The sequence below is a fragment of the Zalophus californianus genome, chromosome X (assembly GCF_009762305.2).
Source record: "Zalophus californianus isolate mZalCal1 chromosome X, mZalCal1.pri.v2, whole genome shotgun sequence".
Lineage (NCBI taxonomy): Eukaryota > Metazoa > Chordata > Mammalia > Carnivora > Otariidae > Zalophus > Zalophus californianus.
In genome coordinates, this window is record NC_045612.1 from 100,670,415 (window position 1) to 100,692,225 (window position 21,811).

A 21,811-nucleotide genomic window follows, 5' to 3' on the forward strand; every position below is an offset into this window, starting at 1 on the left:
ACTCAGTGAAAGGGGGGAAGAAACTATGTAAACACCTGTCCTGGCATGATTCTGGCTTCCGCAGCCAGTACTCTACTCTGAAGCTACCACCCCCGCTCCAAGGAGACCCGCAGTCTGACCCCAGGGGCCATGTGAATGTGGGACTATACTCCTCTTTTTATTCATCTTTTTATAAATGTCTGATTAGTATTCTATAATAATAGTATTATGAATGGTGCCCTGAATTCTAACCATTTGCTTAAAGGGCTAAAGAAAATGTATAAATTAAAATCAAACTAGCAACAAAGGAAAATAATAAATCCATAGAAAACAAGATTTTGTAGCTCAAAATCAATTAGCTCAAAATCTATGCTCAGATAATAAAAGGAAGCGGTTCTCTACAGAATGCAAAAAAATAATTTTATAACTAAGGTAAGGTCACTTGTGAATCTGAAACGATGCATATTGATAAGGCATTATATTTGAAAGACAAGTCTCCAGTGTTGCCTTTAACAAAGAAGGCAAGTATATACTAAATATACAGGATCTTTATGAGGAATGAATAAAGAATTTTCAAAAGGACATGGTAAACACACAGATTAGTTCTTAAGGATAGGTCATGTCCACCTGTTTTCTTATTTAAAGAGAGCTATTTTATTTGTGTTATGATGAAATAAGTCCCACAAACAAAATGACTGAGAATATGAAACCTTTTACCGCACTTGCTCGTAGAATTGCTATAGCAGTTTATGCTTACAACAGTGGTGTAGGCATCCTCTTTGTTTTGCATCCTTATCAACTAGCTATTGACAGGTTTAGAATTTTCTGTTTGATGAGTGTGAAATTATATCTCATATCAACTCCCTTTTTTATGATACTAGATCTTTTGCATTCATTAGCCCTTGTATTTGCTTTTCTTTGTATTTCCTGTTCTTTTCCTCTGCCAATGTTTTGATTGAGTTATGGCTCTAGTTATTTTCTTCTATGTATTCTTTTAAAGTAGTAAAGTTTTTGTACAACACCCAGTGCTAATGGATCGTGGATCGCTGCATCAAAAACTGGTGATGTATTGTATGGTGACTAACACAACATAATAAAAAAATAGTAAAGTTTTATTCTTCTACTCTTAGGTATCTTAATAAATCTGGAAGTCACTCTTAGTGATTTTTTTCCATAGATTTTTTTTATTGAAAAAGCAATTCTCCTAACATAATTTTAAAATGTCTGTCTCTTCCCTACTTACATACTTACCTCTGTTGTGTATCAAGATTAATATATAAATATGTATTCCTGGGCATCCTATTCTGTTATGTGCTTCATTTGCCAATTCCTGTGTCAACACCATACATCCCTATTAACGTACATGTGTCATTAGCCAAGCTTGAAATGTGGTAAGACAGAGTACCCTACCTTGTTCTTCACAATTTTCTTAGATAGCCTTAGTCATCTAAGTACATGTGAATTAGAGGCAAAATTGATAAAAGCCCCCATTTTAAAAAAGTGTTGGTCTACTTATCGGGATTATATTAACTTAATTTGGGAGAAGTGGCATCTTAAGTTTGTTTTTTTAATTGTAATTTTGCCTTATTCCATTGCTTGCTCTTAACAGTAATAAAAACTGTTTAAACATTTTCCATCTTGCTGAAATATATCCTTCAGTAGTTCTTTCAGAGAATATATGGAGGTAATAATCTTTCTTGGTCCTTGTCTGAAAATATTCTGAATAATAGTTGCGATTCAAATTGTAGTCAGCCCATTTTTTTTCTCGTTACTCTTTTGGGTGTATTATTTTCTATTCTTATTTTCAGCCACAAAGTCACAGCTGATTAGATCTTTTGCAGTCTGATAGTCATTTCCTTACATATAACCCGCTTTTTCCTAATATAAGTCTTCAGATGTGTTCCTTTATCATGATGTTCTGCAGGTTTTCTACAACATATCTGGGTGTAAATTTATCTTTTTCCTGCTTGGTATTCATAGCTCACTTAGAATTGAGTACTCTTGTCTATCTTTAGTTCTGTAAAATTATCAGATATTATTTTTAAATCTTGTTTTTCTGCAATTCCACACGAGTCCCTTCTTTAGGAATTCTTACAGTTGGATATTAGTGACTATCTTTCACATCTTTTGAATTCTCTCTTTTAAAATTGATTCGCTTCCCTGGGTTCTGCTCTGGATGAGTTCTTCATTATTATCCTTCTAGTTCACTAATTTTATCTTTTGTGCAATCTAGATATTCTATCGTTTAATTTTTTAATTGATTCATTTACTATTTTTGTTATTTCCAGTTTTGTTGTCAGTTTTTTTCTCATAGATATCAAATTCTGTCATGCACTTTCTCCCTGCTTTTATTTTATAACTCCAAATTCTTTTTTATTGGATTTTCTCTTTTAATTTTATTATTGAAAATTCTCAGCATATCCTTTTAAATTGTTTCGCAGACACTTCTGTGAGAATAATTGTATCTTGACTGAATCCATGGTTCCATCATTGTGCTACTGGTGGTGATGAATTTCTGCCTTTTTCAGGCTTGTATTTGAGCACAGGTTTCTGGATCCTTTCAAGTTAATACATTTTTGTCATTGTTTTTGTAATTTCTTTTCCTCTCTTTATTCCTCCCTTTCTGAAGACAGATGTTGTCCTCATCTGTGCTGTAGAATAGCAGTCTATGTAGATAATGTACTGGCATGTTGGGGTGTCTGCTTTGTGGTAATAATTAAAATTATTGGGGATTCAGTGCTCAAGTCAGTTTATTTGGGGTTTTTTCCTGCCATCATGGTGTGTCTTTTTTTTCTTCCCATATCTCTAGTTTAATAGTTTTCTATAAAGATAGAGCCTCGGGTGGCAGGTCAGCAAAATTTTCAAGTAATTTCTCCTTTCAAGAATGATTACTGGGTAGACCTTTACTTTAACTTGTGACTTCAAGCGGTGATCTTAACTCTGGTTCTTCTCTCATATGTGGACTCTTAGTGAAGGAGCCTAAATACAGTGACACTGTCAGTCAGGCGAAAAGAACCTTTTAGGACTGCAGCTACAGTGTCTGATCCACAGTGGTGCCAAGCTCGTGTCTAAGCCCTGCTGTGTTACTGTGTGAGTTTTTTTTTTTTTTTTTTCTCTTTTTATATTTTCTCGATCAGTGCTCTGTATTTTAAACAGGTGATATGTATCAGGGCATGAAATTGTCATGCCATCTCAGTTAAAGAGGTTTCAGCGTTTTCTATTTAATCAACTGGTATTCATTAACTTCACAAAGTCAAAATTAAAATCCACAATCACACATATACTAGTAATAATTTTTTAAAAAGATTTATTTCTTTATTGGAGAGAGAGAGAGAGACCATGCACATTGGAAGGAGGGGCAGAGGGAAGGAGAGAGAGAGATTCTCAGACTCCCTGCTGAGCGAGGAGCCCGTCGCAGGGCTTGATCTCATGACCCTGAGATCATGGCCTGAGCCAAAATCAAGAGTCAGGCACTTAATCAACTGAGCCACCCAAGTGCCCCTATACTAGTAATATGTTCATAAGAGATAAACCAGCTCATTATGTTTTACAAGACAATATATGCGTATTGTTCTGACATACTAAAATTAACATAAAGTTTTCTGTTTTGTCTCTATCTTCTCTATCCAAAAGAATGGAATCCAAATTTTAAAGTGTTTGATAATTTTGCAGGAATTGGAGTTAATATAGATAAACCTGGATTAAATGATTCTCCTCTGTGCTGTTTTTCTGTATCTACATGACCGTCTAGAATCCAGGCTGTAGAGGGCTAGGATTGGTGTTGTAAGTGTGTGGTTTGTTATTGTTGTTGTAATTTTCTATTATATGCCCGTCACTTAACATGATAACTGACATTTAAGCCCACAAATATTGATTGAAGGAATGAACATTGAGGGGGCTTGCAGGCATAGACACAATTTATGTATGGCAATGCCATGAAGGCTCTCATCAGCAAAACAGATAGGCAATAAGTATCTTTTTAAAATAAATGTGTATATAAAGTGATCAGCACAGAAAAACAGAATAGATTCTCTAAGAATATGTAACAGTAAAATAATCCCATTTCATTTTTAACAGACTTGATTATGCTAATACCAAACATTTTCTTAATTCAGTGTCATTTGATGAATTTCCTAATAATGATATAAATATAATAGAAAATGTTGATATAATATTTTGCATTTTCGAACAGTCGTGATGATGTCTTCAAGATCTACCTACCTGATGCAGGATTCATTACTTTTCTCTAGTCAATTTCCTGCTTTTAATTCTTTGATGGTGTTATGAAAAGGGACAGTTTGAAGGTTTTTCAGTAGGACAATGACATTGTCTATGTTATTGAAAAGTAACTAGATAAAAGAATGTGAAGACGCATTCCTGTTCAGTCTTAGGGTTTGGGGATTGTCTCACTGTTTCCTGAAGAACAAGAAAAATAGCATGTTAGGAAAGCAAAATTTTTGTTGCTTTAAAAATTATTTGCCCAGTACACTCCTTCATAGGGGTATGGCCAAACCCAGAATACTAACATCAAGTACTGGTGAGTATGTGGAACAATAGGAATTCTCATTCCTTCCTCGTGGGCATACAAAGTACAGCCACTTTGGAAGACAGTTTTGTGGCTTCTTAATAAACAAAGCATACTTGTATTAAAAAAAAAAATTCTTACCATATGAGCCAGCAGTTGCACTCCATGATAGTTACCCAAATGAGTTGAAAACCTGTCCACAGAAAAACCTGCCCACAAATGTTTATAGCAGCTTTATTCATAATTGCCAAAGCTTTAAGCAACCAAGTTGTCCTTCAGTTGCTTGATAGATTAATAAACTGAGTCCATCCAGACAATGGGAATGTTATTCATCACTAAAAAGAAAGGAGCTATTAAGCCACAAAAAGACCTGGAGGAAACCTAAATGCATATTACTAAGTGTAAGAAGTCAGTCTGAAAAGACTACATACCGTCTGAGTCCAACCATATGACATTCAGCAAAAAGCAAAACTGTGGAAACAATAAAAGGATAAGTGGTTGCCAGGGTTTGGAGGGAGGGATGAATATGTGGAGCACAGAGGAATTTTAGGTCAGTGAATCTACTCTATGATACTGTAATGGTGGATATGTATCATTATACTCTTGTCAAAATCCATAGGATGGACAACACCAGGGAGGAACTCTAATGTAAACTATGGACTGTGGGTGATCCTATATCATTACAGATTTATCCCCTGTAACAGTTGTACGACTCCATTGCGGGATGTTGATAATGGGGGGTAGGCTGTGTTGTGTGGGGACAAGGGGTGTATGGGACATCTCTGTACACTCTTCTCAATCTTTCTGTGAACCTAAAGCAACTGTAGAAAATAGTCTACTTAAAAAAAATATTCACCAGCACCTACACAATGGAATATTATGCAGCCATCAAAAGGAATGAGATCTTGCCATTTGCAACAACGTGGATGGAACTGGAGGGTGTTATGCTGAGTGAAATAAGTCAATCAGAGAAAGACATGTATCATATGACCTCACTGATACGAGGAATTCTTAATCTCAGGAAACAAACTGAGGGTTGCTGCAGTGGTGGGGGTAGGAGGGATGGGGTGGCTGGGTGATAGACACTGGGGAGGGTATGTGCTATGGTGAGCGCTGTGAATTGTGCAAGACTGTTGAATCACAGATCTATATACTTCTGAAACAAATAATGCAACATATGTTAAGAAAAAAGAAGAAGATAGCAGGAGGGGAAGAATGAAGGGGAGTAAGTCGGAGGGGGAGACGAACCATGAGAGACAATGGACTCTGAAAAACAAACTGAGGGTTCTAGAGGGGAGGGGGGTGGGGTGATGGCTATTAAAGAGGGCGCATTCTGCGTGGGGTACTGGGTGTTATGCACAAACAATGAATCATGGAACACTACATCAAAAACTAATGAGGTAATGTATGGTGATTAACATAACAATAAAAATTAAAAAAAATATTTACCAGCACAAAACATGTTGTTTTAAGCCCAGTTTTAAAACATGCACAGTATAGTAGCCTATGCTCATGAGTGTACGCTAATTCCTTTGAAACTGCTTGTCTTCAAACATGTATATTAAAATAAGACTTGTCCATATAATAGCAGGTATTTTATTTTCCCTTTCTGCATATATTTAATATGATAATTAATTCAACCTGGTATTATTCTGGCTGCTATTCAAAGCCTCATACATGTTTGTTAATTTGTCACTTGTTCCTTATACAACATCTTGGCTATTTAATAAGCAGTCACAAAAGTAAAGAGAGTCCTGCCCCAGCATGAGTCTTAATTGAATATGTACTACATGATAGAATTAAATTCCGAACAAGCCGTCATTGGCAGGTGATCCTTCGGTTATGAGCAAAACTTCAGTGCGAGTGGTGGTATAAAGCTGATGGAGTAATGGCAGCAAAGGGCCTTGGAATAGCATATGATATAATCATACAAGGGTTTTAAGGACACCCCAGGCTGAAGTGGAGAGAGGCGTCTCTGGGGCCAAGTGCTGTCATTCATTTGTGAGTCATTTCACCAGAAAAAAAAAAACATAAAGATTTTTCCATAAAGGTTTCTAGCATCTCCTCCCAATGTCTTTGGGAAATCTTTGAAATTCTCTCTCTAAACAAATGAGGAAGAGAATAATGATGTTGGAAGATGATACCAAAATGCTCGATGTGTTATCTTGTGTTTGATCAAAACTGTTACTACTAGAACTTTGGGTGGTGGTGTTGATCAGTTTTTTGGTGCAGGTAGTTCTCAGGTAACTGTGTGATCACAGATTTAAACACTTACAATATGCTTCCAAACTAGAACACTTTGATGTGGTCATATCTATGAAATAAATGACATTGTGCAAAAGATTGCAGCAGATCTCTTAGAGTGAGTTGACAGGATGACAGTATAGTTACTCACAGTTCAGACTACCACAATATAGGATGTAATGAGCCATAATGCCATTATTTTTTACTTTAGAATTTTAATGTTGTGTTTTGTACAGTTCTTAAAATATCATGCATAAAACATTGTGCTGAAACAATAGTGAATTGTATATCCATAATGTCATTAGGAGCCAACAGTCTAATAACCGTAGGAAACAATGGAAAATTTTCCTCGGACTCTTTTGGAAACCGGTAACAAAAAGACGTGCTGTGTGAATGATCCCCTGTCTGAAAGGCATTCTGGCTAGATCTGTAGCTACTATAGTTTGATCCTTTGTTCTGCTGGGAATCTCTATAAATGCAACTGGAGGGAGGAGGACATTTGAAGCTATGGCATCTTTCGTTATAGGGTGATTCTGTTTTACTCATTCTCCGTACCCACCAGGAAAAAAAAAAAAACAATGCATTCCTCAGTTAATGAATTGGCCACTGACTAAATGAAAGAGGGCAAGAGGCTTGGAAGAATAATAACTGTGCACAATAGAATATTGAAATAAGCATTGTATAGGAGCACTGAAAAAGAGCATGGTGCTCTGATACCTTGGATTTGCTTCTGGGATGGTATCACAATTTCATCATCATGATTACTAACAGATGGAGTGATACATTTTGTTTCCAAATATTAATACAAAAGAGCAGACTACAGAATCCAATGAGAAGGATGCTAGAGTTGATATTTGATAATGTATATGTGGCACTAGGCAAGTACTGAGAAATTAATCTCTTGGAATGAACCACCACTGAAAGAGCAGTTTGTCAAGTAATGCCATTTACTCTCCTTATTAACATACAGAGCAATTCTGTTGCATCACTTAGCTTGGTGAGCTTATTAAGAAAATCACATTGGTTTGAGCAAAGAACTCCTCTGACCTTTCTAAATGAAAATAGCATGATGCTAAAAATAATTGGTGGAAGGACCATCTCTACACACAAAATGGTTTTGTGCAATCAACTACCATATCAAGAAGAAACTTTTATTTTTTTGTTAGGAGTGCAGAAGATTTTTCTGTTTTTTTTTTTTTTAATTAAAGGGAATGAAAGTGGTTATTTACATTAAATGCAGATAGCACCCTCCTTCCTGCAGGGAGTGTTCCTCCCAGATGGATACCTTTATCCCCCTTGGTTTTCAGAAACCCCTTGATCACACTAAAAGAGCAGCGATGCCTTTTTGAACATAGGAAAACTGAAGGTAAGTTACATTTAAAATCTCAGAATTTTTGCGTGTATTATAAAATGATGACTAGGAATGCCTTACTCATTTATATATTTTTAAAGGGGCTAAAGACATCTAATGTAGCTTTTTATTACTGCCAAAGAAACTCATTTATAAGAAGTAATAGGAAAAATCAGTAGTGGTCTGCATAATCTCAAGATCATAATACTATACCTCTTATTAAAAAATGAAACATGTTTACCATTTATTAATTAAGATCTAGAGTAAATAATTCTGAGTAAGGTATACTTCATCATTTTCTCAAATGTCTTTCTCAAGGCACATGTTCAGATGAAACAAAAAAACAAAGAATTTAGTAAACATTGATCTCTGAAACCTGAAAATTAAAATATGAATATCTTTTACTTCAGAGATGTGACAGACATACATTCTCAGTAGAAAAGTTAGCTTCTATTTTAAATTGGAATTAATGTGTAGTTTATGATCGATCTAAAATATACATGTTATACCTCTTCTCATCTAACACAGAATGAAATGGTTTTGAAGGATTTTGATTAATCACATAAGTTAGAAGCCATACTTTGCTAGGAAAAGAATATTTCAAGAAACACAGCTCTGAGGCTTAGAAAGTGTTACCATTAAACTCAAGCATATTTTCCTCTATTTGTGTGGCTGTTGAAAACTAATTTTTAAATATCACTATCCAGGGGTAACTGGGTGGCTCAGTTGGTTTTTTTTTTTTTTTTTTTTGTGGCTCAGTTCGTTAAGCGACTGCCTTCAGCTCAGGTCATGAGCTTAGGGTCCTGGGATCGAGCCCCGCATGGGGCTCCCTGCTCGGCGGGAAGCCTGCTTCTCCCTCTCCCACTCCCCCTGCTTGTGTTCCCTCTCTTGCTATTTCTCTCTGTGTCAAATAAATAAATAAAATCTTTAAAATAAATAAATAAATAAATAAATAAATATCACTATCCATTATACTATATTACATCGTGACTACTCAGTGTTTTGTCTTTCAGTTGTGCCTGTTTTTTCATATTTTAAACCAGACCAGAAATATCTGGAAAGAAATATGTTGCCATATCCACATAATGTATGTCATGTATGCAGCTAGAGAATAATTAGACAATTGGGGACATATGAGATCATTTATATTTTTGTGCATAAATGTGTAAAAAGACTTTCCCTTGATTATGGATATAAATATTAGGAAGTATAACTGAGCCTGTGAGACTATCAATAAACTGAATGGTCTAGCTCAAACCTATGATTAAACTGTCAGTAGGAAAAGGAAAAAAAAATAGAATCCTACTTAAATTTTGAAGTTTTTCTTCTTTGGTACCTATAATCACCCAGAAACCAGTCTTTACCTAATATCCATTCAACACGGGGAGCCATAGGATAATTTTAAGCCTCGTATACAAGTCCTAAAGGAACAAGGAGTATGGGATAGGAAAGGATTAGTCTGTGATGGCATGCCTCCGAGTACGCAATCTTTGAAGTCTTCTGAATTGGAAGTCCTAGGCATATATTGACTGAACAGGGAATAGAGTAATAGAGGTTTAAAATGCCACCTATACAATTTTACAGAGGTCTGTGCCACTAAAAACTTTGCATCACGGCCTTCTGGGAAGGCGGATGTGTATGGACTAGCTAAAAGTCCAGCCATTTTTATGATAGCTCAGATAATAGAAATCACTAATAGGTGATAGGGTATTTTAGGTGATAGGGTATTTTTAAGTGTAGCGTTGCATAAAATCAAAGAAGTAAACATTTGATTCAATTAAAGAATTCTTCAGGGTAGGCCACAAGGAGAATTTTCACATTGGAATTCATTGGAAAGATCATCCAGTCTGTTTACAGATGAGGAAACTGGGGAGTCAGCGAGGTTAAGAGACTTGCCTAAAGCTTTGAAGTTACTGGAGCATCAAAACCAGACATATATCCTCCTTCCTTAGTCTCCCTATTAGTGTTATTTCCATTTTTGTTTTTAAGACAATCCAGTAGTATTTGTTATGCAGTTAGTTTTAAGGAGGTGATTATATAAATCAGGTCTATATAATAACATTTGACTGACATTAAACTCTTTGATTGTCACCAACAGTAACAAGTATTTTGGAGTACTTTTCCTGAAAATATGAATGGTGATCTCCTTTATCATTGTTACTCTGGGGGGAAAAAAAGCACGTTCCCCATTTGTTTAGAAACTTAATAGATGTGTTCATTTAACTCAAATGATAGAACAATTGTTTCTCTTTTGGTTTTGTTCAGTATAGTAGTGATATCTATTCATAATTCTCCCTGGTATTTATTTAGGTTTGTGACAATATGAGGTGATTTTAATGACTTGACTGATGACTTTTGACAGATGTTATATGACATTTTTAATAATTGGTAAATGTCTGCTCATGATAAGTATCACACCAAGAAGTTTCTTTGAATATAGTGTCAAATATATGGCTTATTTTGCATTCTCTGTGTTTTTACATGAACATATAAGGGTCTTTCAAAAACTTTTTTTTGATGGAGGTGTTCCTTTTCTTAAAGTTTTTATTTAAATGTCAGTTAGTTAACATACAGTATAATATTACTTTCAGGCGTACAATATAGTGATTCAACACTTCCGTTCATCACCTGGTGCTCATCACAGCATGTGCCCTCCTTAATCCCCATCACCTGTTTTACCCATCCTCCCACCTTCCCTCTGGTAACCAGCAGTTTGTTCTCTAGAGTTGAGTCTATTTCTTGTTTTGTCCCCCCTCTTTTTCTCCCTTTTGTTCATTTGTTTTGTGTCTTAAATTCTACTTATGTATGAAACCATATGGTATTTGTCTTTCTCTGACTGATTGCTTCGCGTGGCATAATACACTCTAGCTCCATCCATGTCTTTGCAAGTGACAAGATTTCATTCTTTTTATGGCTAAGTTATATTCCATTGTGTAGGGGGTGCTTGGGTGGCTCAGTTGCTTAAGCATTTGCCTTTGCCTCAGGTCATGATCCCAGGGTCCTGGGATCAAGCCCTGCATCGGGCTCCCTGCTCAGTGGGGAGCCTGCTTCTCCCTCTGCCCCTCCTCCTGCTCATGGTTTCTCTCTCTTTCTCTCAAATAAATAAAATCTTTAAAAAATATCCTGTGTGTGTGTGTGTGTGTGCGTGTGTGTGTATATATATATACACACACACGCACACACACACACATATATGCCACTTCTTTATCCATTTGTCAGTCAGTGGACACTCGGGCTGTTTCCACAGTTTGGCTATTGTACATAATGCTGCTTTAAGCATCAGGGTATATGTATCCCTTTGATATAGTATTTTGTATTCTTTGGGTAGTGTGATTGCTGGATCACAGGGTAGTTCTATTTTTAAGTTTTTGAGGAACCTCCATACTGTTTTCCAGAGTGGCTAGGTCTTTCAGATTTAACAACTTTTTCACACTATAAAACAATGCATAAATATATAGAAAGATAACATATAAGAATAATAAAATGCGGGGCGCCTGGGTGGCTCAGTCAGTTAAGGGTCTACCTTTAGCTCAGGTCATGATCCCCGAGTCCCAGGATCGAGGCCTGAGTCAGGCTCCCCACTCAGCGAGGTGTCTGCTTCTCCCTCTGACCCTCCCCCATCTCGCGTGCTCTCTCACTCACTTTCTCTCAAATAAATAAATAAAATCTTTAAAAATTTTTTTAATTTTAAAAAGAATAATAAAATGGTATGTTTGAAAAAATTCATAATATTTTATAAGTCATTCTACATCTTAAATCATTCAAATAGCTTTTAGGTCATTAAAAGATTTTTTGTCATGTAAAAATCATAAACATATCAATAGACTTTGTATTTTTTATTGTTAGTGTAATTAAAAAAAAAAAGAAAAAAATAAAAACTTGATCCGAACCTGACTTTTTTCCAATGTTGTACAAATTTTGTATTTTTCTAACCAAATTTTAATAACCATTATTATTTCATCTATTTACCAAAGCAGCCAATGAAAATATTTGTTTTAGCCTGATGCTGTGTTTCCTCTGATTTATTCTTTCTGTGAAGCAGCACATAAAATAACCTTTTTTTAATAAAGCTTTTTTATTATTATTTTATGTTAATCACCATACATTACATCATTAGTTTTTGATGTAGTGTTCCATGATTCATTGTTTGTGCATAACACCCAGTGCTCCACACAGAATGTGCCCTCTTTAATACCCAACACCAGGCTAACCCATCTCCCCACCCCGCTCCCCTTTAGAACCCTTAGTTTGTTTTTCAGAGTCCATAGTCTCTCATGGTTCGTCTCCCCCTCCGATTCCCCCCCTCATTCTTCCCATCCTGCCATCTTCTTCTTCTTCTTTTTTTTTTTTAACATATAATGTATCATTTGTTTCAGAGGTACAGATCTGTGATTCAACAGTCTTGCACAATTCACAGCGCTCACCATAGCACATACCCTCCCCAATGTCTATCACCCAGCCACCCCATCCCTCCCACCCCCACCACTCCAGCAACCCTCAGTTTGTTTCCTGAGATTAAGAATTCCTCATATCAGTAAGGTCATATGATAGATGTCTTTCTCTGATTGACTTATTTCGTTCAGCATAATACCCTCCAGTTCCAGCCACGTCATTGTAAGTGGCAAGATTTCATTCCTTTTGATGGCTGCATAATATTCCATTGTGTGTGTATATGTGTGTGTGTGTGTGTGTGTATACACAGCACATCTTCTTTTTTTTTTTTAAAGATTTTATTTATTTATTCGAGAGAGAATGAGAGAGAGAGAGAGCACGAGAGGGAAGAGGGTCCGAGGGAGAAGCAGACTCCCTGCTCAGCAGGGAGCCCGATGTGGGACTCGATCCAGGGACTGCAGGATCATGACCTGAGCCGAAGGCAGTCGCTTAACCAACTGAGCCACCCAGGCGCCCACACCACATCTTCTTTATCCATTCATCGGGTCAATGGACATCTTGGCTCTTCCATAGTTTGGCTGTTGTGGACACTGCTGCTATAAACATTGGGGTGCACGTACCCCTTTGGATCCCTACATTTGTATCTTTGGGGTAAATACCCAGTAGTGCAATTGCTGGATCATATGGTAGCTCTGTTTTCAACTTTTTGAAGAACCTCCACATTTTCCAGAGTGGCTGCACCAGCTTGCATTCCCACCAACAGTGTAGGAGGGTTCCCCTTTCTCCGCATCCCCGCCAACATCTGTCGTTTCCTGAATTGTTAAATTTTAGCCCTTCTGGCTGGTGTGAGGTGGTATCTCATTGAGGTTTTGATTTGGATTTCCCTGATGCCGAGCGATGGTGAGCACTTTTTCATGTGTCTCTTGGCCATTTGGATGTCTTCTTTGGAAAAATGTCTGTTCATGTCTTCTGCCCATTTCTTGATTGGATCATTTGTTCTTTGGGTGTTGAGTTTAAGAAGTTCTTTATAGACTTTGGGTACTAGCCCTTTATCTGATACATCATTTGCAAGTATCTTCTCCCATTCTGTCGGTTGTCTTTTGGTTTTGTGGACTGTTTCTTTTGCTGTGCAAAAGATTTTATCTTGATGAAGTCCCAATAGTTCATTTTTGCCCTTGCTTCCCTTGCCTTTGGTGATGTTCCTAGGAAGAAGTTGCTGTGGCTGAGGTCGAAGAGGTTGCTGCCTGTGTTCTCCTTTAGGATTTTGATGGACTCCTGTCTCACGTTTAGGTCTTTCAACCATTTGGAGTCTATTTTTGTGTGTGGTGTAAGGAAATGGTCCAGTTTCATTCTTGTGCAAGTGGCTGTCCAATTTTCCCAACACATTTATTGAAGAGACTGTCTTTTTACCACTGGACATTCTTTCCTGCTTTGTTGAAGATTAGTTGACCATAGAGTTGAGGGTCCATTTCTGGGCTCTTGATTCTGTTCCATTGATCTATGTGTCTGTTTTTGTGCGAGTACCATACTGTCTTGATGATGACAGCTTTGTAAATAGAGCTTGAAGTCTGGAATTGTGATGCCGCCAGCTTTGCTTTTCCATGTAAAATAACCTTAAAATTGTTGAATATTGCAGCTGATTTCATATGATTTGTATCATCTCCTCAATAATATAAGAATCTTATGATCGAAATCTGTATTGAAATATTGGGAAAACAGACTAAGAGAAGAAGTAAAATGTTCTTGGCTAAGGCACACGGAAAACTTTAACTATTTTGGCATATATTTAATCTGCCCCAGTCCCCCCAATTTTTGGATACTGATAAATTTTTGAATTTGTTAATGCAATTTTCTTAATTTGGTGTATCACATCTTTCTAGGAGTGCATGGAGTTTTACTGCAATTTTAAGAGGAAGGATATCAAATCTGTTTCAAAAGTATCTAAGGTGTAACAAAAAGGAATGAAAAGCACTGTGGAAAAATATGTATATAGTGTAAGTTCCAGACAACCAAATCCATGTGGTAGAAAATAAAGCAAATGTATACATAATTGTTACCACTACTGCTGATATAAGATATACAAACTTGTCAAGAACACTGGGAATATATTTTCAAATATTCAAATGCAGAAGTGAAAAATACTTAATTTTTAATGGAATTTTCTGTTTACTATTTATGGAATAGTGTTTACTTATATGGAGAGGAACAAAAGCTTTTTTTAAATGGATAATTTCTTATTAAAGGGCAGATGTTATTAGGTGTATTCAGAGTTTGGTTTGCAAATTATCCTAAAACATTAATCAAGAGCCATTGCTAATTAATGATGGCATTTTCTGGTTTTCTCTGTGAATAAATTGTGATTAAACTAACAAAATTAATAAGAATGATGATCCAAATAGAGTTGGAAAATTCCTCTTCGTACTTTATGGATGCATTGGTTTCTCTGACTAGAGGACCCTGGGAGAAGCTGACATTTTTACTTCCTCACTGCTGACATCTGTTCTGAAATGCAAGATTCCTTTGGAATTGTGGCACTTTTAAATGGGGGCACTTAAAATCCTTCCAAGTTTTCTTTTGCTCAGCACATTAGTTCTGTTTCATGGATCAGAAGTTGTTACTTTGTTTCAGTTTAACTGTCAGCACCTCCACACTTCCCAGTAGTTAAAAATCATTCATTGGCAGTTGCTTGGTTCACCTCTGAAATGATAAACCTCTCTTTTGAGCTTTAATGAAATGGATGAAGTTTTTAATGCCATAACAATTTCTTCTACTTCCCTTTCTACACAGCTTGCCTTTCTGTGATTTTCTGGTTCTGTTTAATCAGTGAAGTGGTGTGTGCGTGTTCATTATTAAGTGATGGTTACCAAGACCAAATTTGTCTCAATACACGTATAGAAAAACTTCCATTCATTCCTCTTGGTCCTGACCAAACTTCCAGTTCAATGATTATTTCTAGTATGTACTTGACATGTAAATACTAGACTGGGTATAAGTATGGTTTCTTAATAGGATACGGATCTTCTCTTGATGGTCAGTACTATTAGTTTTAGGTTGATTTTCTTTTTGTCACATCCTCGTTTCAAAGTGACTGAGAGTGTAGATTTTATATTTTTTTAAAGATTTTTTTTTATTTGTCAGAGAGACAGAGAAAGAGAGCACAAGTAGGGGGAGCAGCAGGGGCAGAGGGAGAAGCAGGCTCCCTGCTGAGCAGGGAGCCCAATGTGGGGCTCCATCCCAGGACCCTGGGATCATGACCTGAGCCGAAGGCAGATGCTTAACCTACTGAGCCACCTAGGTGTCCTGAGAGTGTAGATTTTAAGGGATAGTCTATTACTGGCTAAAATGAATCAGGAAGAAATTTAGCATTGTTCCTGTCCAAATACAAATAGTCAAGTGTCTTTTTCCACATTTTTGTATAGGAATCTGAATGACTTATCATGGGTTATTTTCCTTACGAGAATATACCTAAATAACATTAGGTTAAGCAAAGAAAATGACTTTCCATGTGATGATCTTTTAAAGGTGTGTGTATGTGTTGTTGTTTTAATAAAAATTCCAGAACTTATATATTAGAGTTCTCCAGAGAAACAGAACCAGTAGGATATATAGATAGGTATGTATGAGAGGAGATTTATTCCAAGAATTAGCTCATGCAGTTATGGAGTTTGAGAAGTCCCACAATGTAGCATCTGGAAGCAGGAGAAGCAGGAAAACTGGAGGTATAATTCAGTGCAAGTGGGTCCAAAGGCCTGTGAACCAGGGAAACGAACGGAATAACTCCCAGAGAGGCCAAGGGCCTGAGAACCGAGGGGCTAATGGAGTAAAAACTAGAGTCCGAGGGCCCCAAGAAGCAGAAGTTTCTATGTCCAAGGGCAGGAGAGGATAAACTCAAGAAGAGAGAAAGAATTCACCCTTCCTCCATCTTTTTGTCCTATTAGGGCCCCCAAGAATTTGGATGATGCATCCTCACATTGGTGAAGGCTGTTTCCTCTGTCTAGTGATTCAAATGCTATTCTCTTCCAGGAGCACTCTTACAGATACATCCCGAAATAATGTTTTTCCAGCTATCTGGGCATCCCTTAGCCCAGACAGTGACACATAAAATGAACCATCACAAGATGTATGAATTTTTTTTGTAAGTAACTTAATTGTCATAGGAAGTTTGTGAACATTAAAATGAGGCCCTATATAACATTAAAAATCTTCTCTTTAACTCTTCATGAGTAGAGTTCAAACTTTAAACCTCATGTGTAGATCCAAATCCCCGTGAATTCTCAGGAAGGGCCTGTTCTTCCTAATGCCAACATGAAAGTCACACATTTTAAAAGGAATAATGTACAACGCTGTTTTCCAAATAGTCTAGCCATTAATGAAATTATCCGATTGTCCCTTTGTAACTTTGAGAAACAAAGAACTGTGGAGGGCAGACAAAAGAGCCAAGTGACTGCTAAGGGAGAGGGGGGTATCGGCAAATGTGGTGGCCAAAGGGAAGCAACTTGAGGTAAGAAAGGCAACGGAGACAGACAAGTATGATAAGAAGATGAAAAAAATACTTATGAAAAAAGTTGTCAACACTTCTCTCTGGTAGCCATCTTGAGGTTTATTTGTCTTATGCTTTCTTATAAATAAACCCAAAATGGCTGACTGTGTTTTCCTCTCCCATAATTAATGGAATATATATGTAATTAATGGAATATATATAAAATTAATAATAATTATATGCTATACATATATAGCATATAATTCCATAGACCTGGAAACCAATTAAATGTAGTTTTGAAATAGAGGTATGTTATCTTATATACCAAGGAGTCCAGAAGGAGCTTGCCTGTCATTCATTGATTTAGGCATTTCAGTATGACTCCGTTCTGGCCAGTCACTGGTGATGAAGAAGAGAAGCAACATGACTGGCCTGGGCCAATCATGATTTGTTTTTCTGGGATGGGTATGTTCTTTGAGCACAGTGCCTCTTGATACATGAGCAGCATTAGAGTTCTGTTAACAATGAAGAAGAGGAATCTGGATGGGCAAGTGTGAATATTTTTAATTTGAATTAGGCATTGATAAATGTAGACATAGAAATAGCTTGTTATACTGTGCATTAAATTAGGTCAGTTACCCAGTTTCTGTGAATTTTTTTAATCTTTGATGTCATCTGGTTTTATTTTGCTTTCTGGACAAAAATTCAAGATGGCACACAACCAAATATAGGAACATAACATTTCAAAGAATAGATTCAGCCATTAGAAAGAAAAAGTAAGCACTTGGATTCCAAAGGATTTATGCAAAACTTAGTCTTTACCATTGTTAATTAGTAAGCCAAATATGTCTTTCAAATGGCTTAGCCCCCCCCACATAATATGTGAGTTTTATCCTTAGGGTTATCTGTACACCTCTTGTCTGGTTCTATTTTGTATATCTCAAGGTACAGAGTCTCTCTGCCAAGTTAAAACTAAAATTATTTTTTTCTTCACAACTGATTTCCTGTATATATATAAGAAAAATTTAATTTTGAATATGTAATGGGGTTTTTGTGATTATATTTGTTTGAAATGTTTTCGATTTGAATAGTTTTCTTTTTTCCACTGTTTAACATACTTGATATTTGGAGGGAAATATCCATATTGATAAATGAATACTTAAAAGAGCATTGTTTTCTGTTTTCCAGAAGTTACATTAAATAACAATAGAAAATACATATTCGTATGCATATTTATATATTTGTCTTCTATATGTATATACATACACATACATATGTATATTATAGAGTTTAACTGCTGTGTGGAATATAATACAGAAATGAATAATACTCCATATATTTTAGGCAACCACAGGCCTTAGCAAAGCTTAGAAACCAAGAATCTCTGACATTTTACTCTTCTACCAGTTAGGAATTCCCAGATGGATTTAAAACAAGGCCAAATCAGTGTTGCAGTGTTTTTTAGTTGCAGAAACTAGACTTGTAATCTTTCTGAATTGCTTTCTTTCTTACCAAAAAAAAAAAAAAAAATGTTGCTTAGTTTTGTGTTTTGATCTATACAATGTTGAAACAGACTACATTTTCAAACATTCACAGTCTTTGTTGTGTTCTTCATGGATTACAAAGTATGCCAGATGTGGAGAATTTTCTTGGAAAAGTTGGAATCACCCAAAAGTTATTAAAAAGTTGGAAAATTGGGGTGCCTGGGTGGCTCAGTTGTTAAGCGTCTGCCTTCGGCTCAGGTCATGATCTCAGGGTCCTGGGATGGAGCCCCGCGTCGGGCTCCCTGCTCCGCGGGAAGCCTGCTTCTCCCTCTCCCACTCTCCCTGCTTGTGTTCCCTCTCTCGCTGTGTCTCTCTCTGTCAAATAAATAAATAAAATCTTAAAAAAAAAAAGTTGGAAAATTGTGAGTATTCCTATTAGGATACAAATAGCTTCTGTACTCATTTAAACTGAAATTATAGTACTTGAATGTAGTTTTATTAAAATTCTTAGCTATTTTGGCCTCCTAGCTACTTTGGCAACTTGAGCCTCATCATAAAACATTTCTTACACTAAAAATAGGACAAACTGAAAACTAGTATAAGACAATAGAGAACAAATCTGATTTACCTTCTAAATGTTCCTTTTATCTTTTGGTCAGTGAATAGGAATAAAGACTAATTTTTGTGAGTTATTATCAGCAAAGAAGATAAATACAATGTATGCCATTTTATTAATTGAAGGTTTTGAATATTCAAAGTAAATTATTTCCATTCACTCTCTAATTCTGCTTTTTTCCCAGAAATTGTTTTTTGATCATTGATTTTTTTTATTCTTTCTCATTTTCTTGAACCCTAAAAAGTAACCATGCACATTTAGCTTATGTACTTGTACAATGTATAATAAGCAAGTATTATAGAAATATATTAGTTCAAAACAATAATGAAGGAGCAGAAAGTTTTATATTTGTAAACCGCATTCCAGGGGGATTATGCCAGGCCATGTGAAAATACAACCAAATGTGATATAACCTTTTATTTCATTTTAGTTGTACAGTGTTAGGTAAGCTCAGTTGTGCTCAAGAAACTATATTTCTCTAAACAGGATGGATACTAATTTCTTCTTTATTAGTCTTTGGAGGAAGTAAATTCTGAGACATTGCCTACTCAGTTACAAAACTGCCAATCCAATCAAACAATTTATTCCACAGTTGACCAATTCAGAGAGGAAACACACCAAGCTAAAGTATCATTTTAATTTAAATTACCAATTTGTAAACTCAGAGAATAAATAGAGCTGAACTCAAAGTCTTAAAAAATATTTATTTTTCTGTTTAGCTTTATTTACTTTAACTATGTTTGACCAAACCAACCTGACTCCATGCTTATGTAGTTCTGAGAAAGCTGACATCTGCATGTGAGTACTTCAGATTTTATGAGGATCATTTTGTTGTCAACATGCTTTTTAAAATTATACAGGAAGTGGCAAAACTTTGATTTTGATGACTTTCTTACTCACTAATATAATCTACCTTATATAATCAAAAATCAGCTATCCATACCTGTGGTTAGCCAAGGAATGGCAGTTTTTAAAAAGCAAGAAGTTTTTTAAAATTGATTTTATTCTGAAATTCCTTTTTATTTAAGCTCAGGTGTTCATCTGGTCAGGGCTAGTAGAAGTTTCTGGATCATTATAAAATCTCTTCAGAAGTAATAATGGAACACACGAAGGAATTTCCACACTTGTTTCTGCCTTATGAAATGTTTAGATTGGTTAATATTCATTGCTTCACTGTCTTCCTACAACTGGAGAAGAGCAGTTGTATATATAATTGCTTCTCAAACTTTAAAGCCATATCACCTGAGGTTTTGGTTAAATTTCAGATTCTGATACTGTAGGCTTGGTGTATGCCTGAGATATAGCATTTTTAGCAGGGTGATGCTATTTCTTCATAAGTAGCAAGTGTCTTTTATGTAAACAGTGTCTTTTCAGTATTTTTTTAAAGATTTTATTTATTTGAGAGAGACAGAGAGAGAGAGAGAGAGCATTGCGGGAGGAGGGGCAGAGAGAGAGGGAGGAGACTCCCCGCTGAGCAGGGAGCCTGACACTGACATCGGTCTTGATCCCAGGACCCCCGAGATCATGACCTGAGCCAAAGGCAGACACTTAACCCACTGAGCCACCCAGGTGCCCTGTCTTTTCAGTATTGATTAAAGTTTTGACTTAAACCTAGATAGCCTTTAATAACCTTGGTAATTGCTACCCAATCCTTAATTCAGCAGATTTTTTTAAACATCTCAAATCCTCATAAAGATTATGATAGTAAGAAGCATTAGGGTTTAGAGTTGGACATGACAGTATTCAAAAACCTCAGTGGATGCACCTGGAGGGTATTATGCTAAGTGAAATAATTCAGTCAGAGAAGCACAATTATCATATGGTTTTACTCATGTGGAACATAAGAAATAGTGCAGAGGAAAATAGGGGTGGGGGAACTGAATGGGAAGAAATCAGAGACAGAGACAAACCATATGAGAACCTTGACTCTGGGAAACAAACTGAGGTTTGTGGAAAGGGAGCTGGGTGGGGGGAAGGGGTAACTGGGTGATGGGCATTAAAGAGGGCATGTGATATGATGAGCACTGGGTGTTATACTGAACTAATGAATCACTGAACATTATATCAAAAACTAATGATATACTATACCTTGGTTAATTGAATTTAGAGTAAAAAACATACACCTCACTTCCAACTTTGGGCAAATTTCTTAACTCACTGAATCTCCATTGTCTTATCAGCAAAATGCAAATGATCCTACCTACATCACGTTGGGATGATGCTTTTTAATATGCCACAAGAAGCATATAAAATGAACAATAGCTAATATGCAACATACAGTGCCAGATACCTTCTACACACCCCATGGTTTGTTGATATAACACTGCGTATATGGGGCTGTGTGTGTACCTATGTGTTATAGATAGAGATACATATATATGTATACGTACATATGTACACATACACAGTTTCTTTTTTCTGATACAGAGCATTTTCAATGCCAGAGCATGCATATGAGCTAGAACAAAGGAAAGAGAGGGTGGTCTTCAGTGGTGTAAAATGTATGAGTTCAAGAGTGTGCAGACCTCAAAGTGAACTCATTATTGCCCTTATTTTTAAAAGATTTATTGAGGTATAATTGATACACTAGAAACTGCACATATTTAATGTATGTAATTAATGGGTTCAAACATCAGTACCCTTTTGAATTCTGTATTTCATAACCTGGTTATGGGTTTTGGGAAAAATTCTAATTTAGATCCCTTTCCAAGTGGTACACCATAGTGCTCTGCAAATGATA

General features: G+C 36.2%; 1 protein-coding gene and 1 pseudogene across 1 annotated transcript in view; one reads left to right on the top strand and one right to left on the bottom strand.

Annotated features, from left to right (window-relative positions):
* LOC113930659 overlaps nucleotides 1–47 on the bottom strand; it is a 311-nt pseudogene extending 264 nt beyond the window's left edge.
* DMD (dystrophin) overlaps nucleotides 1–21,811 on the top strand; it is a 2,214,577-nt gene that overhangs the window by 70,790 nt on the left and 2,121,976 nt on the right. The window lies entirely within an intron of this gene.